The 26020-nt window shown below is 39.3% G+C and overlaps 1 protein-coding gene across 3 annotated transcripts in view; it reads right to left on the bottom strand.

Annotated features, from left to right (window-relative positions):
• Positions 1–26020, bottom strand: part of NCK2 (NCK adaptor protein 2) — a 126858-nt gene that overhangs the window by 47524 nt on the left and 53314 nt on the right. The window contains exon 1 of one of the 3 annotated variants that reach the window (XM_019529585.1): positions 4655–4730. The exons of the other annotated variants lie outside the window; for them this stretch is intronic. The gene's annotated coding sequence lies outside the window, so the exon portion shown is untranslated. Of the gene's footprint in view, positions 1–4654; positions 4731–26020 lie in introns of those variants that run through there. 3 annotated transcript variants of the gene reach the window in all.

Below are 26020 nucleotides of genomic sequence, written 5' to 3'. Positions count from 1 at the left end.
CTCTAGCTACATTAATCAGCAGTCTAAAAATAAATGAATGAAATCAATCTTGCTGGGGTCATCTGACCTCAGCAGTCTTTCCTGTTAAAGTGCAGTGGGGTCTGTACATGATGATCTTTAAGGTCTCTTCCAGCCCCTAACATCTATAAAACTATGAAAGTGAATGAAAGACTGCGTGAGTAAAGAAAGTCTAACCTGGTTATCATGCTGAGAGAACAATCCTGAAGAAAGGTTTTGTCAAACTACCATACTTTAATGTCACCAGCAACTGCACAAGCTTTCAATATTTTGTTATTCTGAGTCTGGAGGTCATATAGTATCTTCCTACCACAGCCTCAGTCTATGTGGTCCACATAGATGGTCAAAGACTTAAAGCAGATTTTCTACACTGGTATTGTTTCCAAACAGAAACAGTTTAAGCCAACTTTCTGAAAGGATTTTTTTTAAAAATTTTTTTACTAAAAAGCTACTTTTTATATAAAAGTTGAAGAGCACAAATACTCTCCAAACCTCACATGGTTCAAAGGAAAATGTTTAGTAAGATGCTCTAAATGATATAACTAGAAGTCCAAACCCACCTTTAGGCAGACATTTTGATTGAACTTGTATGACACTATCTTGGTTTTAGGGAAGTGAAGACCTGTCATAAGGAGGTAAAACTTCTCTCAAATATGAGACACTAGAAGCCAGTAAATTCACTTTGATCTTTAAAACAGATGTTTCACAAATATTTTCCAGCAAAACAGCAGCTACATGAGCAAGACAGCAGAAGTATTAGAACATTTAAAGCCATCTTGCCATGGGTTAGACCAGGGGTGGGCATTTATTTCAAATGAAGTGCCACTTAATAGGCCTGTGCGAAACAGCACCGTTTTGTTTAGACTTCCATTTCACCGTTTGATGGGACCATGTTTCATTTCGTTTTGAAGCACTGTTCCATTCCATTGAAACGGCTTCACTGTTTCAATGCTGTTTTGACGTTTCATCCATAGGCAACAATGGGGAATCATGAAACTGCCTATAACTTTGTCATTTCTTGCCTGATTTGAATGAAAACAGCAGGCCTGGAAAACAGATTTATGGCCCCTTCTGTGGCCATGAAGCCTGCCAAGTTTCAAGGAGATAGGTGCAGGGGTTTCTGGGAAACTACACCATAAGCTGCTGACAAACAAAACTCATGATGTATAACTGTGTGTGTGTTAAGATGCAACTGTTTTTCTGGGGTTTCAGAGCACTGGGGTTGGAAGCAACCTCAGAGAAGGATGACAGTCACTGGCCAGCTACACAGCCAATATCAGAGCAGTCCTTCCCCCATCTTTTGTTTCATTTCAATTTCGCCGTTTCGAGCTTGAAATGAGTCGAAACAATGGCAAAATAAAACACCCGGCGAAATCTTGCACAGCCCTACCACTTAACAAGTTTTGGTGAGCTGTCAAGGGCTGCAGACAGTCTTTCAGAAAATAAAAATTTAAACAAATTATTGATAGAAACAAATCACATACTGAAAGTCAAACATCTACTGTAATATACTTTAATCTTATTTCAAAAAATAATTTACCCTGATTTATGGTTTTTTAGTGTATATAGAGGTGACTGCATAATAGCTTAAAATAAAGTCTTACTCTTGTATATTGTGTGGGTTGGGGGGCGGTTTGGAATGGTTGGGTAGTGCGTATGTGCACGCACATGCGTGTGTTGGGGGGGGAGGGTGCATGTCTTGGGAGTGGGCCAGGGAATGCATGCAGAGCTCACCCAGGAGGCAAGATGCAGGTGCAGTCCACTGTCTCTCCCCACCTATTCCAGCCTGCGGCTTCCCCATAATGTTCCCACCCAGAGCAGCCGGCACCATACTCCTGCCTGCATCTGCTGATAGCACAACCCCAATCCATACAGCTTCTCGGAGAGGCTGTTCCCACTGCTCCCTAGGTACCACTTGGCTCCACTCACCTCCAGCAATTCTTCCTCCCTTTTTGCACAGCTCAAGCCACTTTCCACCATTCCTCCATTCGGCTTCCCGCACGTGGCGGCACATTGCACTACATGGACAGAGTGGGTGGAAGACAGGTGGAGCTGGAGTGCTACACACCCAGGCAGGAACCACCCAGTTGCAGATTCCCCCCACCTGGCTGGGCATGTGGTGTCCAGCCACCAGTTCTCCATGCTACCTGCCATCCAAAGCAACAGAGGAGGAAGAGGAGCCACTGGAGACAAGGAGAGCTGAGCAGTACCCATGTGGCTGCAGCAGCAGCAGCCAGAGCAGCCCTGCCAGGAAGCTGTGGTTGCCAGCCAGAACTGGGGTGGTGCTGTCAGTGGATGCAGGGCAAGTGCACAGGGTGGGGCTTCACCCCATGCAGAGTGCTGCAGGGGTAGCTGCAGGCTGGATACAATCAATTGGCAGGCTGGATCTGGTCTCCAGGCTGCATTTTGCCCACTCCTGGCTTAGACCAAGGTTGCCCAACTTCTGAGGGGCCAGGGGCCCTCCCACCCATACAATGAATGGACCACAAAGCTTGCCAGCAGGAACCACCCTACCTCCACTCCCCACAGCACCATCCCATCAAGTAGGCCAGGGGTGGGCAATTATTTTGGGCAGAGGGCCGCTTACTCAGTTTCGGCAAGCCATCGAGGGCCGCATGACAGGCAGCCCAAGAGAGATTAATATTAATTTTCAAAATTTTTTAGGGGTCACACAGGCCTGATAGAATGCTCTGGTGGGCTGCATTTTGCCCATCCCTGATGTAGACAGTCCCCCTTGCTACATCACTCAGAGTCTCTGGATCCCATGGGCCTCCTTGGTATTGTGAGTGTGCTATCCTGTCCCCAGGGGCAGAGTAAGAAGTGGAAGATGAAGGAAGGAGGGGGAGCCCAGAGACTTCTGCAGCAACAGCTGGAGCAGTGGAGGAGTTCAGTGCCTGGACAAGGAGCCTGAGGGTCACAAGTTAACTCCTGGGGTGCTGAATGCAGACTGCCAGTTGAACAGCCCTGACTCAGACCTCCTGCTCCAAGTTTTCGTGATAGAATTGGAGGCCCAAGCTGCACTGGCATTTATCTACTTGTATTAGGATGACTCAGCTGCAACAGTGCTATAGGTACAAAAGAGGTACAACATTTCTAATGTCTTTACTTCTACACAAGAAAAGTCTTCAAGATTTCTAGTTCTTAATGATTTTAGAATCCAAAAAAAGGGTATTCACTGAACAAATGTTACAAAGGAAGACTATCACTTATTCAAATAGTAGAGCTACTTCTGATTCTTCAATAATCTACAGATTCTGTACAAACAGAAACCAAAGGGATATTTTTCCTCTTCAACATTTGTCTAGAGAAAAGGTAAATATAGCTGCAGTATTACTAGGATCATGAATAATTAAGCCTTCTGACAGACTTTCCATGGTAAGATACGACCACTATACAAATTTCAAAATCAGGACAGTATTTTAAACACTTCATTTTCATTTACAGAGGAAAACACTGAAATGTAAATGATACAAACTGATCTAACATATTTGAAATTAATGTTGAAAATATATTCTCACTACTATACAAACACAAATTATATGGTTAATTTGAAGAAATTTAACTGGCTTTGGAATATCAGACTTATAGAAGTGCTAACTGTGTATTAATATAGAATGAAATAGGGATCTGTTCATACCATACTGTTTTGCAAAGGAAAAAGAAATCTTTTAGAGCAAAGGTCAGCAATGTTTTGCAAACACAGGCTGCAGCTTGCAACCTGGACAGCACTGTGGGCTACCATTTCCCACCTTCCTTCTAGCGTGTCTTTAAATGCAGATGTCAGCCAGATCTGCCCTATGGGCTGTAGGTTGCTTAGGTGTTTTAGAGAGCCATTAAATAGAAGAAAAAAAGGGCAAAGGATAATAATTTAAAGAGCAGTTGAAAAATAGACCAATGGAACCTTTTCTGATTGAATGCTGTAAGAAAAAAAGACTGTTCACATTGTTTTGTATTTAATTTGAAACCTACAGTGCTAGGATAAGGAGCTATATATTCTGTGTACTGACACACAGGTGTCTCTCTCTCTTACACACACACACGCACCAAGTCTCTTATACTGACTCCATATACGTCTCCTCATGAATTCTTTTAAAATATTTATAATCCAGTTATTCCTTTCTGTAAAAAGATTGCCAGCCAGTTTGCTTAGAAGCAGTACATTTTGGAGAAATAATTCAACCTAATTAAAAAAAACAACAACAAACCTAGCTCATACTGTTCAGATTACAAGCCATGATTTCTCCAACCCCAAGCCACAAAAGTAACATTCAATTTATACACATGGGAAACCTGTAACTGGGCCCCTCAACACCCTTAACTTGCAGTATTTTGTACATGCAATAAGAATCTCAAATCAGATTTTTTTTACATTTAAGTTTTTCTTATTCTTTCATGCATTTAACATTTTGAATTTATTCTTTATTATTTGATTTTTTTGTAGGATTTTGAAAGGCTAATAGCACTTCCAGGTCTTCATCTGTAATTACTGACATCCAGTAAAAAGCCTGTTTTTGCTAAAAGTGAACACAAAAACATGGGGTCAACTTTATGTGCAGGGTCAAATTTTAATTGGAACTATATGGTATGTGATGATATTACTACGTTTTCAAAAAGTTATCACTGAAAGTTAAATCACCCCACTTTCATACGAAGCAGCTATACTCTTGGTACAGTCTTGATACCATTTTGGAAAGTATTTATGTAGCTGGTTCATTATCCAAATAAATGAGAAACAAGTGAAGACAATATAAAGATAGTAAAACAGCCGAAGACATTTTCATGCATTTTATAAGCATTTTAAATAAGTTCCATGTATAGCTGACAAACTAAAGTATACATTCTACACTGCTACAAAAAAGACCCATTTTTCTCTTCTCTGTATAGTGTAGGAGGAGCTATAGCTTAATTTCTTGAATGCTGATACTGCTTTTCTATGAACAGTGATTTTAAAACCTTAAACTCAGTAACAGCAACTTTGAAGCCACTCCAGTAGGTGTTCTGAACTCAGGATGGTTGCTTCTTTAGCTAACTTAGCACATTTAGCCACTGGGAAGAAGAAAACCATCTCTGTTAGGCTAGGGACAAACATACAAAAAACCTGAACCGATTCAAATCTTTGCAGGTTAGTTTAACCTGGCTAGGCTAAACCAGTTTGTAACTGTACACATATCCCCTCTGGACTGAAGAAATGCAGACACATACCTGCAGTGGCTCAGGGTAGTAGCGGGTGGGGGTGAGGGGTCTGTACTAACAGATTCTGTACATGTAACTGATGTGGAGGGTCTCAAGTTTTCACGTGTGTAAGTATACACACTAATACTGCAGGTACTGCATCTGACCGATATGGAAGGTTTTAAGTTATGCATGTGTGCGTGATATATCACATATACACACACACACACACACACACACACACAAAACCTTTAAACCCTCCGTATCAGTCAGATACAGTACCCGCAATATCAGTATATGTGCCAATTATGTGTGTGCGTGCACATGTGTGCATATACATGTCTGCGTTCACTAACTGTATAAAATTATTAAAATGTTATATAATGCACATAACATATGTAACTATATATACACACATATACCTATAATTGTATGTTCACAATGTGTAACTTATTATGTAGTTATGCTTAGAAAATCAGGTTCTTGAGAAATGGAAAAACAATGTGGAGAAATTTTGTCCCAAGCATCTAACCTCCAGGAAAATTAAGCCAGTAATGTTCCTGCAACTGCATCATGTGCTGTTAAGAGATCTTAATATAAACATGACTGGCATCCATTTGATTAATTTTTCACGTCCCACAGGAGGGATCCTTCTGGAAATGTTGAATTCAAATAATTATTCTCCCCCTACACCACACATTTTAATTTTAAGCAACCATGCTCATGGTGCAATTTTGCTACCATTAAGAGAGTTATTTATATAGCTGGTTTATTACCTGAAACTCCTTCTTTGAGGTCTGAAACCTTGTTTGTATGGAGATATGTCACTTCCATTTAGAAATTCACTTGCAACTGGGGGGGAGGAGGTGGTTGTTCTGTTTTGCCTTTTTATACATTTGAAACTCAGTTTCAGCAGATTTATGGTTTAGATGCAAGATGAGGTAAAATAAATAAATAAATCAGGGAAATTCTGTAAATGAGTGAGTTTGTTCTGGGTTTATCTGAGCATCAAACTCAAAATGAAACTCAAGGGATAAAAAAACCCCTGTGAACAGGAACTTTATTATTCTTATGAAAATCTGGCCAGGGCGGGGGAATGCACCTTATGAACAACTCTAATTATTTCAATTAAGCACATAGTACCAGAGGTTCTTGTCATAGGCACACAATAGCCCCCTCCAAAGTAATTGCCACAAAAGAAAACAGCTATTTTAGCCCTCCCCTGCACAAATCAAAACAAGCTGACAACTGTGAGACCTGAAGAAAACAGCATACTTGTATGGCAACTAAAGAATTCAGAGAACACTAATGTGTGGAAAATCAGCCAAGACACATCTGCATAATAATTAACTCAAGTTTACAGATGTGAAACAGTTTGAGAGACATTAAAGCTAGGTACAGACATTCAAAAAGGCTCAGATGAAATCGATCTAAGTTATGTGGTTTTCTGTAAGTGGTATAGTTTAGATCAGCAGCAAGCAGAACATACATTCATCCTTTGGTGGTGGGGAGGTAGGAGGGCCATTTTTAAACCAGTCTCTGTGCACCAAACTTCTGTTCTATTATAGGTATACACTGATTTTGTGTGCTGAACTTCTATTGGTTATGGGTATAGATGAGTTTCCAATCACTTATTCTGGTTTGTGTACAATGTCATCTAACCTGGGGTAAATGACTTGTTCAGGGTATAGTCTCAGTGACAAAACCCAGAACTTCTGACACTTATTTGGTTTAAAAGTGAAGACAAACACCTCCCAAACTGTAGCATGTGAACTGCTTGTAGGTAGTCAAATAGGCAGGAGATGGGTCACTATACATAGAAGCAATCAAAAGGAGAATATTTCAAAATTCTTCATTACAAAACTGCAACTTAATTTCTTCCACAAGCCAACAAAAATCACAGAACATCTTAAAATTATTTAGATTAGTTATGATTACAAAAGACTGTGAAGGATGATCATAAAATGTACCGAAAATACAGAACTATAAAAAATGAAAACTACACATCATACACACTGAGTTCTACTTCACTGCAAGCAGACTGCATGAAACGTAGAGAAAAATGAAAGAATGTTTTTAAATGCACCTCAAAAAAAAACCAGTTTTGCATCAAACAATTACTGAAAAATATTACATTTGCTCATAAAAGAATGACAGTGTGCCCTGAACTTTATAACTGCATATAGTCTCGATCATTTCATCTAAAAAAAAAAAACCCCAACAACCTAAATAGAGCCCACTGAAAAAATTAAGACTGTTTAGTTTCAATGGCACACAAACAAAAACATGACTTACATTCTCCGTAACTATTTCATGCCTTAGTTAAGCGCTCTAATTTACCTCCTCATATTACTTCTTCAATAATGAGCTCAAACTAGAAGGTGCTGAACATTCTGTCCTTCTCAAGGAAACGGTTCAATGAAAATTTAAGTAGTGCACTGTCCCACTAATAATGGGAATACTCACATTAATTAAATGCGTTAAAATACTCTTCTGAACTGAAATCAAACTGCTCAGTACTTGGCACAAGGGCACTCAACAGGATACCTATGGCTACACAAGATAGGTTAAAAATGTGTGCGCTCCAGGACATAAATCAATCACTAACATGGACGGTTTTTTAATTAACTTCCCTACTAGCAAGCACTGCTTCATATTCTATTATTGGGATTCTGCATCTTCCTCTGAAATCCCAAATATGAGCCATTGCTGAATGGAGGGATAACAGGCAAAACTTTATATGGCAATTCTTACGGTCCTGTTCCTACAAAACAAGTGTAAACAGTTGATACACTTGTCACAGAGACAATGTGCAACTGCAAAGGTAACCTGCTTTATGAATAAATTTACGGATTCCTGCAGCATACTACTACAACTGAGGTTTGTTCCAAAATATTTTCTCCTACATAAGCAGAATGGTATTTTACCAAAGTAGTTACTAAGAAACCCAATACTGAAAAGAGAAAAGATTGTTATTTAAGACTAACAGTTATCATTTTTGGTCATCTTCTAAAGAAAAATATATACACCCCCCCCATCAAGATGCATCAACATTCCAGCTGAATAATTATAATTAATTAAAATTCCTTCCTTTCCCACCGACTCCCACCTCAGTTCTTGAAGGAATAGAAAGATATCCTTAAGGGCCAAATTAGAAACATGCTCAAACAAAAGGCAATGAAAGAGTCAAATTTAGGGCAGTCAGCTCAGAAATCTTAAGACAAACTTTAAGCTCTGAAGTTGGAGCTGTGAATATTTAAGAACATTCACATGACTGCAAAGTAAGAGCACCTGTTCTACCCAGTCTAGGACAAAGGGGTTTGAAGTTTAGACTTTAACTTCAAAGATGTCACTACATAATTCAGTCACTGACAATTCAGAAAACAGGACCCAGAATGCCTATGAAGCAGCATAATTGATAAACGACATAAAATATAGCCTACTAGGAAACAGTTATAGGCTAAGAAGTCACATCAAGAACCCTGGATTGACTTCTCTTTGAATATTATCTGTAACACACAAAACCAAAAATGTTGTTGTCATTGGAAATCTCTCAGATGTACATGGTAGAGGACATGCCAAGATGAATAAAAAAAATCCTGGAGTTCCCCAGAATTATAGATCTATTTCTACAACAAGTAGGTTTGCAACAAACTTGGGGTAATTTTGTATTGGATCTTACTTAACTAGATAAAGAATTGACTGTTGAACCAAAAAATGGTGACTCAGCGGGTGCAAATGGAATAGACCCACACCAGTCATACAAAATGATGTGCATGTACAGGACAGCTTCCCAAAACTTGGCACAAAAATGAAACTAAGCAGAAATAAAAATATTAATTTGGACTTAAAAATGATCTACTAGATTTATGACAGCCACATAATTCTGCAATTACAAAAGGAGGCTAAAATAGCTATCCTATTCATGGAGAGGGGATGAAAGGTAATAGCAAGGAGTACAGATCAGCAATAAAGGAATATAAAAAACTGGAAAGGAAGCGTGAAGATAGCAAAGAAAAAGATCTCAGACCATTAGGGTTAAGTACAGTCAGAAGGAATGCTTTATCTGTATCAAGAACAAATAAAATCTTAACAATAGAACAGGTCCAATGCTAGAGAGAGAGAGAATGTTAAATTCGTCAAGCATGATGCCAAGATGGAAGTGTTAATAAACATTTCTGTCCTTGTATTTGGAAATAACAAGATGACTTACAGCAGGGGTGTCCAACTTTAATTGGGTAAGGACTCCAAGCCTCAAAGGCCCTAACATCAGGGCCAAGACTCGTGTGACCCATGGGCTCCCCAGGTTGCATGTGGCATGGGCAACATCCCCAGCCTCCACATGTGGGCAGGCACCCTGCCTCACACTCAGCTCCCTAGCTGCAGACTCACTTGCTGTACTGCACTTCACAGGCTCTCCAAACTGCCAGCACCCCTGGAACCAGGGGCTGCACCACCCTACCACCTGGGGTGGGGGCAGGAAGAGGAAGCTGAATGGGTGGGGGGGAGGGGGGGAAAAGACAGCCTAGATCCCCAGCTGCTACAGCCAGAGTGATGAAGAGAACAGCAGCTGCATGGGGTCCCACAGGCTTGGACCTTGTAGTGCTAAAATATTTTACTGTCCATGGGTAACAAATGAAGGATGGTAAACACCAATTAAACCTTTTCTAAAGCTGTAAGACCTTTTAAACACTCACCTAAAAACATTTTTAAAAATCATTAGCCAAAGAGCTCTCTACATTTTTTATACTATTTTTAACACAAGTTGAAATCCTAGGGAATTTCTAGAGGACTGAGGAAGACCCAGTGATATACCGATATCTCAAAGAAGATAATGGGATATCCTTGTTAACTGGTAGACTGTAAGCCTGACACTGATTTCATGCAAAATGATGGAAAAACTTCATTGGGACACAATTCACTGAAGAATTAACAACTAGCAGCATGCTTTTTCAAATTTGTTTATGGAGGACAGATCAGAAAAACTGGGTATTTTTTGATTGGATCAAAAGTTTGATTGATAAAGGTGAATAGACTCCTGTAGGACATTTGACTTGCTCCTAAAAGACGTTCTAATAAAAACAATAAAATTATTTAAAAAAACCCTAATGTAATCCATATTGACTAGATATTATTCGTCTGCTGCTTGACTTCAGGCAAATCAGGCTCACTACCACACTCTACTATTACTGGTTTTCAACTTTTGTAAACTGTCATGTAATGAACATAATTACTATGCATTATTCATAGATTTTTAAAGGCACAAAAGGCTGCAATCAACATCATCTAGCCCAGGGCTTTCCAACTTCTGAGCAGCCACACGTTCCCCCTGGGCTGCATGCCACATAACGGGTGAGCCTCTGCCATACCCTCCTGTACAGCAGGCATACCCCACTGATAGACTCTGACCAAGCAGAGTGTAGCCTACAAAAGCTTATGCCTCTAAACCATTAGTCTAAGATGCAACCCTGCCACGTCTGTTCTGTTAGTGAGCTTAATGTTATAGAAGAGATGTTTCATCCCTTTGTAGTTGCTTCGCTTTAATACCAAAAAGCACTTAAAATGTTCTTTCTAGTATGACTGCTACTAAATTATGATAGAATTTTCACTCTTCTGCTTTGAATTTGTCACTATAATAGCTAATCATCTAAGTCTACACTATCTAAAGAGATTCTGCTGCTTAAGTGCCAGGAGAAAACACACGCTGCAGAGGTATTTTCCCTCCTGTGACAGTTTTCCATTGTTTAATAGTATTGTTGCAGAAGGGGTTTAAATTTTTATTTTTTTTAAACAGATGCTTTACAGCAATTTTTAACCAATGTCTGCTTCTTTCTTCAGCGCTTCAATATATCTGACACCAACATCTCGGGTACAACTACAACCACGCTATAGCACTTGCATCCTGTGCTAACATAACAACTGCAAACAGGAAACCTCAACTCTACTTCTAAAGTAACGTATTTCTGTGTGGCTCCATTAGAGCACAGAAAAGTTTTTAGATTGTTTTGTGCACTAAATATGGTTTTTAAAGAGAGAGAGAGAGAGAGAAGGAAGAGCAAGACAGAAAAGCAGAACTCTCCCTATTGTGCTAATTTATGAAAGTGCAGTTTCTTTTTAAAAAGTTGACCACAGTCCTTCTGCATTCCCCAACTTAATTTTTTCATTTATACATATAAAATATCCATGTGAAATGCTACACATAAATTGTCCCTATGGTCCTATATAATCCTGCAGTCCTACTCCTAAAGTCATTTTCCCCCAGCATCATTACCATGAAACCCATCATGCTACTTAATTTTATACTAGATTCAGTTAATTCACATGGTCCACAAAATGTCAGCATCAGATTTTTGCACTGCAATCTCTGTCTGTATTTCATAAACTGTTAGCAATAGTTTAACAGGCAAGTAGTGTATAGCTTGGGCTTTTGACACTCAGATGCACGTGGGCTACATTTTTGGCATACAGGAGGCAGCAGAGACCTTTATTTTTTTTAAGGGAGGTAGTTTTCAGGTAAGGAAGCATTTAAAATGACATGAGAAAAGGGAAGGAACTGCAGCTTCCATCTAGCAACAAGGCAGAAGCTCACTACCTCACTGAATCCTTTCCCAATATCTGCCATACTTTTTACCACAACAGATGATATTAACTTGATCTTTCTTCAAAAGAAAGCAGCTGAGTAAAGAAGCCAGAGGCTGGTATGCTATGCATGCGCCTCCGGCTTCTTTACTATTCTATTATTTATTGTTATTCTCTTCTAGTCTTTACTATTTACTATTCGTTCCATCCAGGAAGAGCACACACCAACTGCAGATGCTTCCTCAGCCTGGGATTTATGCCCAAAAGCGTGCAAAGAAGAACCTTTCCAATGCTTTGAGTTGATCTAATAAAAGATACCAGATTTACCCAAAGAACCTTGTCTGCCTATGCCCTTAGGCCAACACGGCTGCAACCTATACCCCTATTAAAGTCCAACACAGTCTCTACTAACACCACCTAGATGCCATGGTCCAATAAACCAAAAAGCAAAGGCACAGAACATTACAAACAAAATCTCATTCACTGAACAGACTTCAGATTGAAACAGACAAACTACTCTATCTATCATGTGTACTTCATTACACATTACATGTAAGAGCATCTCACAAAGCTGTCTCAGGGTAAAATGGCAGGTGTCACTTTACCTGTGATGCTTTGTCCACACTTAAGATTATGACCATAATGACTGGAAATTTCTTTTTGTTCCCAGTTTTTAAAAAACAAAAAATAATTGATGAATTTTGATGGATTGCATAATTATATTCTATATAGAACTTGTCATATAATCTAATCTGCCACTGTCATCTATACACATATGCAGCTTTTTTCTCCTATTTCAAATGCAACTTTGACTTGAAAACTTATTGTGTAAAATGCCACTATTACTCAACTGATTATTTATATTTAGGAGTTTTATAAGTCTATCTGCCAACTTTAGTGACAAAAATAAAGTATTACTACTGCTGTTGCCACCACAAAGAGAACTTAGTAAGGGGAAACCAAGCTAGATTCTCTTCTGTCTTGCACATCACCTAAAATAATGCCAAAATTGGAATCGTGACACACCGTGATCTAAAATGTCAGTAGTATGCAAACAAAATCCAGTTCTACTTTTCATCTATATCTATTATTTCCAACTAACTTAATGTCTGGCCAAGATTAAAAGAAAAAGAAAAGGAAAGGGGGAAAAAAAAAAAAAAAAAAAAGGAGATGCTACTTGTGTTCTTCTCCAGAAAGCAGAGGAGAATTTAGGGTCATCATAAAAAAAAAAAGCTCTCAGTGTAAATGAGTGCCTATACACAAACACAGAGGCTGGAATTCCAGTGCATCAGATCAGACTCAATTAATCGCCATGGTTCAGTAACCTCCTGCATCTTATGAACCGGTGCCACCACACTTAAAAACAGTAGCAGGGGCACTTGAACTACAGCTCATCAAATGAGCTTTAGTCAAGTGCCCCTGCCACCATTTTTAAGTGCAGGGATGCTGATACAGGAGATGTAAGAGTGCTTTAAGTAAAGCAGCTCTTGGAGCAGTTTTAATTAAAATGCCACCCCACCAGCCCTGGAGCATGTGTAAAAGTGCCCAATGAGTCAATAATCAGGTGTGGGCAATTATTAAGTGGCCCTCCAGCCTGTTGTGCCAGGGAAGCCCATGGTATGGCTGAGAGAACTGAAGAAGGGACAGTACCCAAAGTGCAATGTGATGCAGAAAAGTAAACATGCACACAATAAGGCAAGGGGCAGGGAAGGAAATGCTAGTCCCCCCACTACAGCTTGTGGCCCACACTGGCACACAACCCCCAACTAAGAACTTGGATAGCCCTAGACTAGAAGATTATACTTTAGTGATCATCACTTTATTCAAGGATGAGTACACCCAACACTGGAAGACTAATTTATTCCAAAATGCAATGGGCTTACTTTCTTTTCAATATCAGCCACTGAGAGCACATATCCACTGTGCTCTACTCACTATCTCCCCACTGAAAACTAAATAACTTTAAGGTCACGGTCCTGAACCTCAAGATCCTGTAAGGAACTGACCTTTAACATGCTAGATCAGGCATGCTGGTGACAATGACCTTCCTTAGTAACAACATTCTTTTGACACTATGAAGTTGCCAGTCTCAAGGGTGAAGATGGTGAAAGAAACTGAAACAGCTTTCAACAGCAACAGCACCAAGATGTTAGAACTTATCAGAAAAAACAAAAACAACTATTTGTTTTTGAAGACAGTGAAACTAAAGGAGTTGTTTTGTTTTTAACTGATTAACTGCCTCTGGGACTGTAGGATGGACCATTCCAACAACCCCCAATTGTAGATTTCCAGTCTAAAACTTTGGAAAATTATCAGATCACACAGTCATGGGTGCAAACTGTAATCATCAGACAAGGGTTAAAAAATATATACTACATACAGTATATACCAGCAAAATTTTAATGAAGTGTAAGCTAAAAAGAACACAGCTTGTCTTCCAATTCGCAAGCTGTTTTTACAGCATTGGCAGGAAAAATAAAATACAATAAAATTAAAATTAAAATCTCGACCGGATGTAAAGTGACTGCTAAAAACAATGGAATGCACCACTACCATTTTAAGGTTACTTTAAAAAAAATCATAGCAATAGATAAGATACTTAAGACTCGTCTACTGAAAACCCCTTCAAAAAAAATCTCACTCCTGAGGATCCGTCATTCTTGGGAACTGACCATTTTGCGCAGAAGGGGTTTCTCAGGAGCCTCCCAAGCGGTAAGATCCACCCTGAATGATAGTGGTTTATTACAGCAGCCTGTGAAAAAACTGATTTACAACTGGTGGAATTACTTTCATCAATGATGTGACCTTCAAATGTGCTTACCTCCCAAACTTAAAACTTCATTTTTATGGACGTAAGCAGTACTTCTATGACAAAAAGTTTCTTGGTAAAGGCTTTTCAAAATGCCAATGTTTACTGGATATGACATCCTTTAAAATACAGAACATGAACTATTCCCTCCCCTAATTTATTGAATAAGGACTCAGTTATTTCTGTAAGGTGAGACTTTTAAAGTCTTCTGATGTCTTACTCCAAAAGAAAGGATATTCCCATGTATTATAAAGCAAACAATCTTCTTTCTTGTCTTGTCATATAATTATATTTGAACTGTTACAAATAATATTCTACAGAAATCATCAGGTATTATTATAAATTAAGATTTTAAGTTTATTGACACACATTAAAAGCAATACGTGTCTATGCTGGGAAAATTATTTGCAACTAAAACGTTGTTAAAACAGCCCCCAGCTTGAGGCTGAAAGTAGACTGGTCACTTGTGTAAATGGGAAAAGAAAGTTTACCAAGATCTAGTCAGGATAGATACAAGTGCAATACAGGATCACTGTAAGTAGGAGGGGATGTTTTTACTTTTCCCTTTACATTAGCATTTCAGATTCTCTCCACCCTGGTAGACACCCTGGAGGCCGAAGAACGATAACATCACAAGAGCAAGCAGCAAGTACTAAGCTATAGGGAGGAATTTTTGCAGTCATATGATTTCATAGATTTCACAGACATCAGGGCTGGAAGGGACCTCGGGAGATCATCGAGTCCAGCCATATAATAAAATATGGTTTTATTATATAAAACTTGTTAAGTTTAGGTATCCTTTTTGCCAAAAGTTATTGTTATTGACAACACACACCACAAAAAAGCAATATGATCTTTTCTGGCTGTCTCTATACAAAACTCTTCATCTACAGAAGAGCCTCAACATGGCAATATTCATTCAAGAACCAGCAATCAATATGGTTACCGTTTCCTCTTTGTGATAGACGAGGGCAAGCTAGGTGTTTGAGATAACCCCCACTCCATTCCACTCTACTACTACATTTTTCAGTGCTGACAGCATATATGCATCAATTTATAAAATGTATGAAAATTAAACAAGTAGCGAGAAGGCAGGGGGAGTTCAGGAAAAGCATTAAAAGCAAAAAGAAACTAGACATGTAAGCTGAAAGGTTTAGCATTAGATGTATGAAGATTTGTGTAGCTCCTAACAAGAAAGGAGAAAAGACTAGAATAGGGATATGAAAGCAGATAAAAATATTATAAAACATGAGCTATACAAAATCAAGTTGAAAAAATTAGAAGGGAAAAAATGTTAAACATGTTTTGAGAGAACAAATTTGCTGGAATATAAACACCAGACTTACTGCTGCTTGTATGCTGATGTCACCTACAGTAACACTATTAACCGACATGAAGAACAATGTTTCTGTTCATCTTAAATTCAAAAACTGAAGTAGTAAAATAATCTAGAAACTAATTTAGAAGACAGTTATAAAACAGCATATGGTAAATTCTATGAAGTGTTCAAGAGCCCTTCCCTTACTGGTAAAGATTTTATTAAACACTAAGGCTGTGTCCAGATGAGCGCAGCCACGTGATATGTGGCATCACACATGCCTTCGGTGCCACATGCTGCATATTCAGGTGTTCTCTGCACTTCAAGGTAGGAGTGTGAGGGGTGGGGGTTTTTTTTGACCCCCAGGACATCCCATGGGTCAAAAAAACACACCCAAAAAAATAAACCCGAAAAAGGGGAAGCGCACACAGGGACAGTGCGCATCACCCAAAGCCAGAGCCTGGCTAGCCAAAGCCACATTCTGGCTGCCAGCCAGGCTCCAAGTGGCAGGATCGCCACTGCTGCAGCCCATGAAAGCTGCTAGGGCCAGCCCAGTGCAGGCTCCAGCCTCCCCTACCTCACACAGGGTAACCTGCCGCATGCCACAGGCATTCCCTGGGGACAAGGAGCAACAGCACAAGATGTCCTGCTGCTAGCTGTCCCCAGGGTAACATATGTCCACACTCATGTGGACGCAACCTAGCAGTTTCCACTTTTTTAAAATCATCTGATTCCAATCTAATTTTCCTCAGTTCATTTCTTCATTCTTAATTCAGTTTTGCTAGATGCAATAGTGTTATTTACTGATTGTAAAAACACAGAACACAGACTTTACATTTAAGTTTTTAACCTTGATCTAACGTGGAAGGGTGCAGCTCTGCCATACAATTGCTATATTATATTGTTAATCCCTTGGAACACTATCACCCATTTTTCAGGGGATTTTACTTTATACTGTCCATAAAATGCTGACCACTAAGTTAAACTGTTGACCCCTGTTCCCCAATATTACACAAACAGTAAGATTTTTCCAAGTAGAATAATGCAGATGAAAAGATTAAATAAGCACCTCTGGAAATTTTTTTTAAATTTTTCCCATTCCTTGTTTCTCTAAGCAACTGTTTGGATTAGTGAAATTAAATCATTTATCACTCTTGCTCTGCTAGGTCACGATTTCCATAACACTAGAGTAGCGTAAGAAATTGTGAAACATTACTCTATGCAATTCTTCCTTTTTTGGTTCATTACAATATTATTCAGTATTCTGAGAATAAATTTAAGCCATAAAACTAGATACATTTATTTCCCAACTCAGAATTATTTCAAACATTCAGAAAGTCTTTCCCCCTTCAGTCTGCCCCAAGAAGAGATGGTGAACAGAAAGCTGGGCAGAAATTTTCTACTATGTCATAATACCAAATCGCACATTGATTTTATACCTCAATTGAAAGTTATTTAATAATAGATTCTTAGATTGTAAGGGGCTGGAAGATTGTAAGGGGCTGGAAGAGACCTTGCAAGATCCAGCCCCCCCCCCTGCACCAAGCAGCAAAGATAACTCAGAGTCAAGTGGCTGCCCAGTCTCCCCTTGAAGATTTCCAGGGTAGGCGACTGCACCACCTCTGGAAGGAGCTTATTCTAGTCTTCCAGGAGTCTGTGGCCATTACTCCTGGTTCCACCCCCCCCAGGTACCCTTGACATACTCCCCTGATGTAGCAGGAAGCTGCTACCAACTCCCCTCTCAGCCTTCTCTTTTTTAGGCTGAAGAGGCCCAGGTCCCTCAGCCTTTCCTTGTATGGCTTGCCTTGCAAGTCCCTGATCCAATACTCATCTCTAATATCAGTAAGGGAAAGTGATGGGTGGAACATGGAAGGAAGGTTGTTGTTTGTTTGTTTTTTAATTTAAAACTCACTTTCCTAGTGATAGTGGCAAGGACTTCAAAAGAGCAGTTAAATAGCTAACAGAGGCAAAGTATCATCCCCCTTGACTGTCTCTACATTAAGAATGGGGCGGGGGGAGGAGGAAGAGGGAACCAAAACAGCTCTATGTTATAACACCCCTTCATTAGTTATTTTCAGATTGTCATGAAAATTCTCCCTTGCAATAAACTAAACTAATCTCCTTAAGTCTGTGTACCTTTCTGATAGTAACTAAGTTTTTAGACAAGCCAAACCCTCCACTTTCCTCTTCAGATTCAGAGAGATACTGCATTAGAATGAATTCTTGGTGACAGCCCTCTTGGCCAGAAGAGATTTATCAGGATAAAACTGAAACCGATTAGGAACTTCACTACCAGGTATCACTTCATCTTTACTTTATATTAATAAAGTAATAATAGTTTTGGTTTTTTTCCAAGAAGGCAAGAGAAGCTAAAAACAGTCTCCTTCTCAATGGCTTGTCTATAACACCGTTTCTCATGTTTATCATGCCATCCCAGGGAAAGGTCTGATCAACAAGACCTTGATAAATTTACAAAATAATTCTCTTAAAACCCATTTCATTTCCTGCTCCTACTACTCCTATTAGAAGCCTCATTTCATTCCAACTATAGCAGTCTTTGCATACTTGTTTTGGATTTTTGTTTTGGATTTCCCCAATCAGTTGAACATTTTTTATTACATCATTAGCATTTCCCAAGTGAGTTACTACAAAAACTGAAAACAGAAAAATTATGTCTTTCCCTAAGTGCTTATTAATCTTTTTAAAGCACTAACTTTTTAACTAATGAACTTACCCTAAATAAAGCCACAACGGTATTTTAAAATGAGCTCATCAATCTACAGTACTCGTATGTTTTACAAGCCAATATGTGGTGAATTAAAATATTTAACTAACTAATTATTAAGAATCTGCATGAATTATAGTTAGGTGTAATATTGCAACATAAATGATTGCTGATAAATTTTAAGGTCTTAAGCAATTTCAATCTATGAATCTTCTAACTTAGAAAAAAAGCTGGAAACTATTATAAAGCTGTAACAAACACACTCTTCATATACTTTCATAAACTACTTTTTATATAAAAATTTGAAGATCAAAGAAATATACATTAAAATTTTTAGATTGCCGATTACTTGGATAGAATATAACCTAACATTTTACCATCCAATCTGACTTCAATTTCTCTTCAGTTAACACTTATAGTTACCACACCATACCTGAAAACAATACCTGAAATGCTCTGTTTCCCTACATTTCGAATGGGGATTCGATCATTCCACTATGCCTGTTATTGTGCTAACCTGACTTATTAATGGTGACCACATTACAATAAACAAGATTAAAAGCCATCACTAGGAAAACAATAATCATAAGGAAAAACTATAAGCAGTGTGCACCATAGTAAATTTTACTAATACAAATTAAACTAAACAGGATTTAGGTTGAAACTTAAACTCCATAAAGCATTACGAATAACAGAAAACAAACGAGTTCATTCATTGCTATCATATTCAAAAAGTGTGCAAAAGTCAACTGGCATTATAACCACCAGCTGGTAATCACGAACACTCATGTAGTGGTTTTAGTGTTCATTCCAATAATACCTAATAAACATTTTCTAAATATAGAAGCTCTGTATTGCTATACATGCTTTTGCAGTTAATACTTGCCAATCAAATCAGTTTGCGTCTCCTGCTCATTTTCCCAAACAGCTGTGGCAATTGGAAGACAACAGTTCACATCATGATCTAAATTACTTGGAATCCTTGCTTTAGCAGTCTCTACAGTGAGGGCAAGGACTAAATGGACATAGGAATCCAAATTACATTCTCATTCACTAGATGGTTCCCGATGAACAGAAGCTGTTTGGCAGGAGAATACAAAAAGTTTGGTCTAGGTACCACCACTTCCACTATTTAGCAGATAGTGAATTCAACACTTTCGTATCCAAGACTAATTTCAGCATCTTTTCCAGGTTTAAAACTCAAGAGAAAAAGAGTAACAAATTTCTTCTTGAACTTCTTCCATAACATAAGGCAGGGGAAGCCAGCCTGCGACATACATACCGTAAGGCAGCCTCTGCGTGAGCACATGACAGATTGGGGAGGTAACAGGTGTCAAAGAAGCAGGCAGGGAAGGAGATCGGAGTGTCACTCAGGGAGGGTGCAGGGCTAATTTGTGGCTTGCCTGCCAAAAAGGCTGGCCCCCATTCAGATAAAGAATAGTTAGAGTAGACATGTCAAACTCACTTGGGATCCTGTGCAAATTCAAATTGCAGGGCTCCTTGGATGCTGAATCCAGCAGAAAGCCCAAGAGCACCTGCCCATCACCACTATGGCAGTAGAGTGTCTGGTGACCATGACTAAGGACAGCCAGTCAAAAAGCCTAAGGGTGAATTAATTCAGTCTTTGCAGGTCAGTCTATACTGGAAAAAATAAACTAAAAAACTGGACAGATGCTTCCTTGGATTCACATGCCTGCAGTGGCTCAAGCCAGAAGCCAGGGGGCACTAGAGCTCAGCTCTCTGGCATGTAGCCAGCATTGTGTGTTTTCTTCCCCTTCCTGCTGCCCCTGAGGTTTCTGGGATTTGCCAGCCACAATCACAGCAACAGAACTGTCCAGGATTGCTCATCACTTCTTCCTGCTTCCAGGTGCCTCTGGGATTTGTAGGCACCAGTCACAGCCAGCAGTAAGCTTCAGTAAGTTTAGCAGCAGGGCAGCTCTATACTTGGGGGAAGTAGGGTTTAACCCGTTTCCCCTGCCTCAATCCTTCTCTGCAGGCGCAGACATCCCAGCCCACCCCAGGGCTGGAAAGCCTACTGGGATGCTGAAGGACTCTGGTTCAACTTGCACCAGAAAGGAGTCTAGGACAGCAGTTTCATAACTCAGTTTCACCCAAATCAGTTAAGTTTGATAATACATCCTACCAGGTTTACCTTAAACCAGTTTCAGCCATTTTGAAACTGGTTTATATGCACTAAGCTTCTCTTCCGTTACTGGTTTAAATCAGTTTCTGATCACTTAAACCAATTTATGTGTAACTCCTGTCCCTATCCCATGAGAGGGGTGGGGTCCACCACTGGCGGAGTGGCCTGGCAGCAGCAGTGAGGCCAAGGGAGGTGTCCAGGGGCGCTAGTGGTGAGCCAAGCTTGCTGAAGGGCCAACAGGTCTCTGATTTCTGCAGCAGGCCACACCCCCCAACTTCTGGAGGTCTGTGGAGGAGGGATGGAAGCACAAGGGATAGAGCAGCTCTACAGGCCAGATGTTTGACACCCCTGTGTTAAAAGGATCCTTCAGTTTTTTCCTTCACCTAGAATTTTATACTTTTTCTATCGATCAAGATGCATCAGTTGGAAAGGAAAAGAACTCACTGAAAAATCCCATATTCAAAAAATGAAACAGAGTGCTAGACATTCTTTTGAAAGAATTCAAAGCAAGTGTGCAGTGTACATATGCTCTCAGGCAAGAGAAAAAATGTTGCAGAAAATACAGCTATTGTCTCACTGAGCAAAATGCACAGAGATAGCTAAAAATTACATTTAAGCTCCAGGTAGGAACACTTATGCTTTTATTATAGACTTAACAAAGGAAACTGCACAAAGGAAATAGAAATAAAATCATGAAAACCAGTCAAATACCCACAAGACTCTCTCATGGACAGAACTAATTGTGTATTTATCCTCTGGTCACACAAAAGACCTCCAAACTACTTTAAATAAGGCTAGCTCAGATATTGGTAGCAATACAGATGTGGTAACACAGACCTCAAGTCAGAGTCAGACAGCCCATGCTAGCCTCCACAGTAGCATAACTAGCTCCTACCAACCTGGAGAATATCACTTGCCAAACTGTATAGTGTCACACTGCCAGTTCTATGTATATACCTAGTATGTCTACACCATGCTGTTGCCACCAACTATTTAAGGAAAAAATAATTGAATTAAAAATATCCTTTTGGTTTTAACGTAATCACCACAACCCTAATAATTTATTTGAACTAAATAAACAAACAAACAAACCAACCAACCTCAGGCTCCAGAACACAACTCTGCAGCAAGTGACAAATTCTGCAGCAAATCGTGTGGTCATTGATACACCACAGAAACACTGTTGATTACAGCCAGCATGATACCAACTCTTATTTAAGAGTGTGAAAATTATAATACAGACCTGTAGAAAACAGTTTCAGCAGGGATGGCGTGGAAGAGACCAGGTGCGAGTTTGAGAAACAAGACCGAATGTTTAATATTAAATGTCCTCCCACACTAAGTGACATTTCTGTAGATAATTCTTATGCTGGAATTATTTGAAAAATATTTTTAAAAGCATCCCTATTAAAAATATAGATATATAGTAACTAGGGATGTGAAAAGTTAAACAAATTAATCATTTAACCGATAAGCCCAGCAATAACCAGTTGGTTGACCAGTTACGGTTTAGTTCAGGCGGGTGCAGTCTGGTGGGGGTGGGGAGAGGAGGGAAGCCACATGGTGCCCTGACAGAAACCAGAAGGCAGCAGTGCAGCCAAGAGGGAGGGAGTAAAGAGCAAAGACAAGGGGGGCCTAGTACCCATAGCCTAAGAAGAAAACAGCAGGCAGCCTAATGACTCATCAATTAAGCAAACTGTTGCTCCTTCACAGGTGCTCCCTCTCCCCCGGCACAGGGCTTCATATTGGGGCTGCTGTGTTATAAGTTAAGTGTTTAACTGATCTAATTAGTGGTTATATGAATATTTTTAAATGCCATTTACCCTGTAGTAGTAATATAAAGGAGCAGATTCTGGTACCAAAAACAGGACAAGGTAGCCCACATTGAGCTGCATATTGTTCATTAGTATCCGAGTTAGTTTAAAATAAGTCTTTGCTATGTTAAAGTCACTGCAGTGTACAGCCTTGAGTTCAAACAGTACTAATGACAGTATCTTGTTAAGACATTCCTGATTTTTTTAAAGGGCTGTCTTTACATGGAGCTGTTCAGGGATACGTACTGTATTTTAAAATTCACATCTTTCTAATCTGAACTTTCAATTTGAGATTAGCTTCTAATCAACTGGTCAGTTAAACAACATACATCCTTCATACTGGACGATTAAAACTCTTACATATATAGTTGCCAGTGCTAAAGTCCTCAGCTTAAGATACAGAGCTGCTCTTTAAAAGGAAAAAAAAGTGTAATGCAAGAGATGAAACCCATAGCTGAATATTTTTAATTTACTAGTAATCTGCAAACTATACCCATTGTGACAGGTGACAACTAATGACTCAATGACTGGGTATATCTAGATACTGTAAAGTAAGTCATGATGGAAAAGGCCACTGTAGTTCACTCCACAATCATCATCTGCCACGACATTTTCCTGGACAATTAAACTACTGGCCAACATGGGACACTGGTGAATGACAAAATTTTAACAGAGCTAAACTGTGAGCACTACGCTCTTCTTCATAAGAAGTACTAAGTATGTCTACACAAGCAGTTGAGGTCAAAATTGATTTTCCATTTCTAACATGGAAGTATCACCAATCCTGCACCCTCTGCACATGGAGCTGTTTCTTATATAAAACTTGAGATGACTCTCCAACTGCTCCTACACCCTTAAATGGATGTAAAAGACACCCATTAGCAACAGTTACTGAAGGACCCCCTTTTACAAGATACTCATCACAGCATGCTTTTCTGGAAGTTGCCTTAAAATCTGGCAGGTGTAAGCAGCTGAAGACCAAAAGTATGCGTCTGACAGCTGCCACTATATGCTCCACCTCCTTTCATTCTGTTTTGCTATTCTTACCACTGAAGACTACACACACATTTTATACACATTTTATTACCACCTATAGAGAAGGAAAGGGAAATTGCCATCTCTCTCAATATCCAGAACTTGATACTATGGTGACTGATACCAATATTAGAACTTAGATTAGTGGAAAGTAATTAGTAATTATTAGTAATTAGTAATTAGTGCACAGCCCAACTACTTCTCCATCCTTTCAGCTGAATATTAATGAAAAATCGAATGTTCCAACAGACATCAACGTGAAAGACAGCATTAGTCCTGATTCGTATCTGGCCTACACTGACAGTGACAGACATTTTAGAGCCTTAGTCCCAAAAAACCCCAGAAGACAAGCTAGCGTCACATCAACACAACTACTATTATCAGCAGTCCAATCTGTGGCCTCTCTGCTAAAACAGGCATCTTTTCATCCTGTGAAAAGAAGACCTTACAAATTGTTGAAATGTGCCAGAAATATTGGCAATTCTGTACTTTCGTGGGCACAACATTCACTTCAATACACACACGTAACAGGTTACTGGGCTTTGAAGCGCAGGTGCCTGCCCCAACGTGACTGCTATGGCTTTACACCTCTTGAAAGAAACATAACTTACAAAAAGGCCAGCTACAAGGTTTCCTGAACCTTGTAGAAGAGAAACCAGATAAGGGATATCTGGGTTATAGAGATACGTTAATGTCAATTCCTCCTTTTACAGTAACCAGGAAGAGTTACAAAAGGGGAAAAGGGTGGCCTCTTATCCCAGACAGCAGGAGCTTGCAAGGTTCAGGTGATTATTACCCAATGTTAGTTTCTCTCTTCATGTAATGAAACTTCTCACTGAAGATTAAATCAACCCAGAAAAAGGGTCAGCAACTAGATCATTACCAAAAGGTTTATTCTAGCTTCCATGGTGTGCAAGTTGGTTACAACATGGATTTCTTTTGAAGTAAACACTTTACTTGCAATAGCTGGAGGCCAGAACTTGGGGTTTTTTACTACTAAGGAAAAAATAAAGAAATACTGTACTCCAATCTATTATAAAGGCCACTCGCGTCATTTTTGTTATGTCACCTTTTCAGGACTCCGCAGTATACTGTCATGCCACTGAACTATAATGTAAGGAACGCCATTGCTTTGGATTATATTCATATTTGAGTTGCTAACTAAAGTGTCCACTGTTTGCCTCTCAAGTAAATTTGTAAACTAGTTTCAAGGAAGTGCTATAAAATTTGAATAGCTCAATACACACACTTATTAACAAGTCAACTGCTTTTTCTTTCAAATAAACTGACTCATCAAGCTAGCTTTCTCCAAGGATGACAGAAAATGTCACTGAATAAACTTCAAGTGGCCTTAAATGCAACAAAATCAACACTTAATCTGATTATTAAAGACCAAGCTATGGAAAGAGTGCTCATTGGACAAATAAAGTCTAACACTTGACTGGCATTTCTTCATCTGTAACATAACTTTGGAATTGATAGTATTTTTCCTTTGAAAAAAAAAAAAAATTCTCCTCCTACTCTAGGTCCTTGCTTCCACAGCCATCTGAGCATCCTTTTGAGACTGACATTTCTCAGACTACAGACTACAGATGGCAACCTCTCAAAGAAATAAAGGTACTTCTGCTTCTGTTTTTGAGTAGGTCAAAGCACAGGAAACAAACAGCCTTGTATGGGGAGGGGGGGTTGCAGACAGGACAACAGAGGGAAAAAAAACATGAAGAGACTAAGCTCCTGGGTATGGAGGAGGGATTTGCAGAAAGTCCCTGATATAAAGGGTCATGAGAGGATGATACAAAGGCAGCTTCTGGGTGAAAATGAAGGAGATCAAGGAGCCCATGGTGTTTCAAATTTAGATTGAGAATTATCTTCTAAAGCTAGGGAATTCAAAATAGAACATATGATACATACACATGCAAGTTTTCCATCTGTGTACTGGTTTAAATAAAATAGTTAAGAGAACAGCCTCATTTCCATAGTCATCCTCCTCCCAACACAATTCAAACATTGTTGCCATAACCAGCAAAAAAATTCCTTACTTAACAAAGCTATTAAAAATGAAATCCCACTGACAGTGTATAATAAGTAACCTTTAAATGTTTTCTGTTTCATAAAATCCAACAGTACTTAAAGTTTTGGTGATGTTATCACAAAATACCTCTGAGGCAACAAACATCAGAACTTATGGTGGCACTAGCTATTTGTATGACCTTCTTTCTATCGATACCGCTATGCAATGACATCATTACAAAACATGCAAGGAAGTAGGGATGTGAAAGGTTAACAAACCCAGAAATAACCGGTTATATTATTTGTTATTGTTTAGTGTGTGCAATGCCCCAGCAGGAATCAGAAGGCAGCAGGATGGGAGAGAGAGAGGAGGACTGGAAGGTTGGTTGGGGGAAGG

This window comes from Crocodylus porosus, unplaced genomic scaffold, assembly GCF_001723895.1.
Source record: "Crocodylus porosus isolate Cpor-Errol unplaced genomic scaffold, CroPor_comp1, whole genome shotgun sequence".
Lineage (NCBI taxonomy): Eukaryota > Metazoa > Chordata > Crocodylia > Crocodylidae > Crocodylus > Crocodylus porosus.
This window is presented reverse-complemented; position numbering and strand designations above follow the sequence as displayed.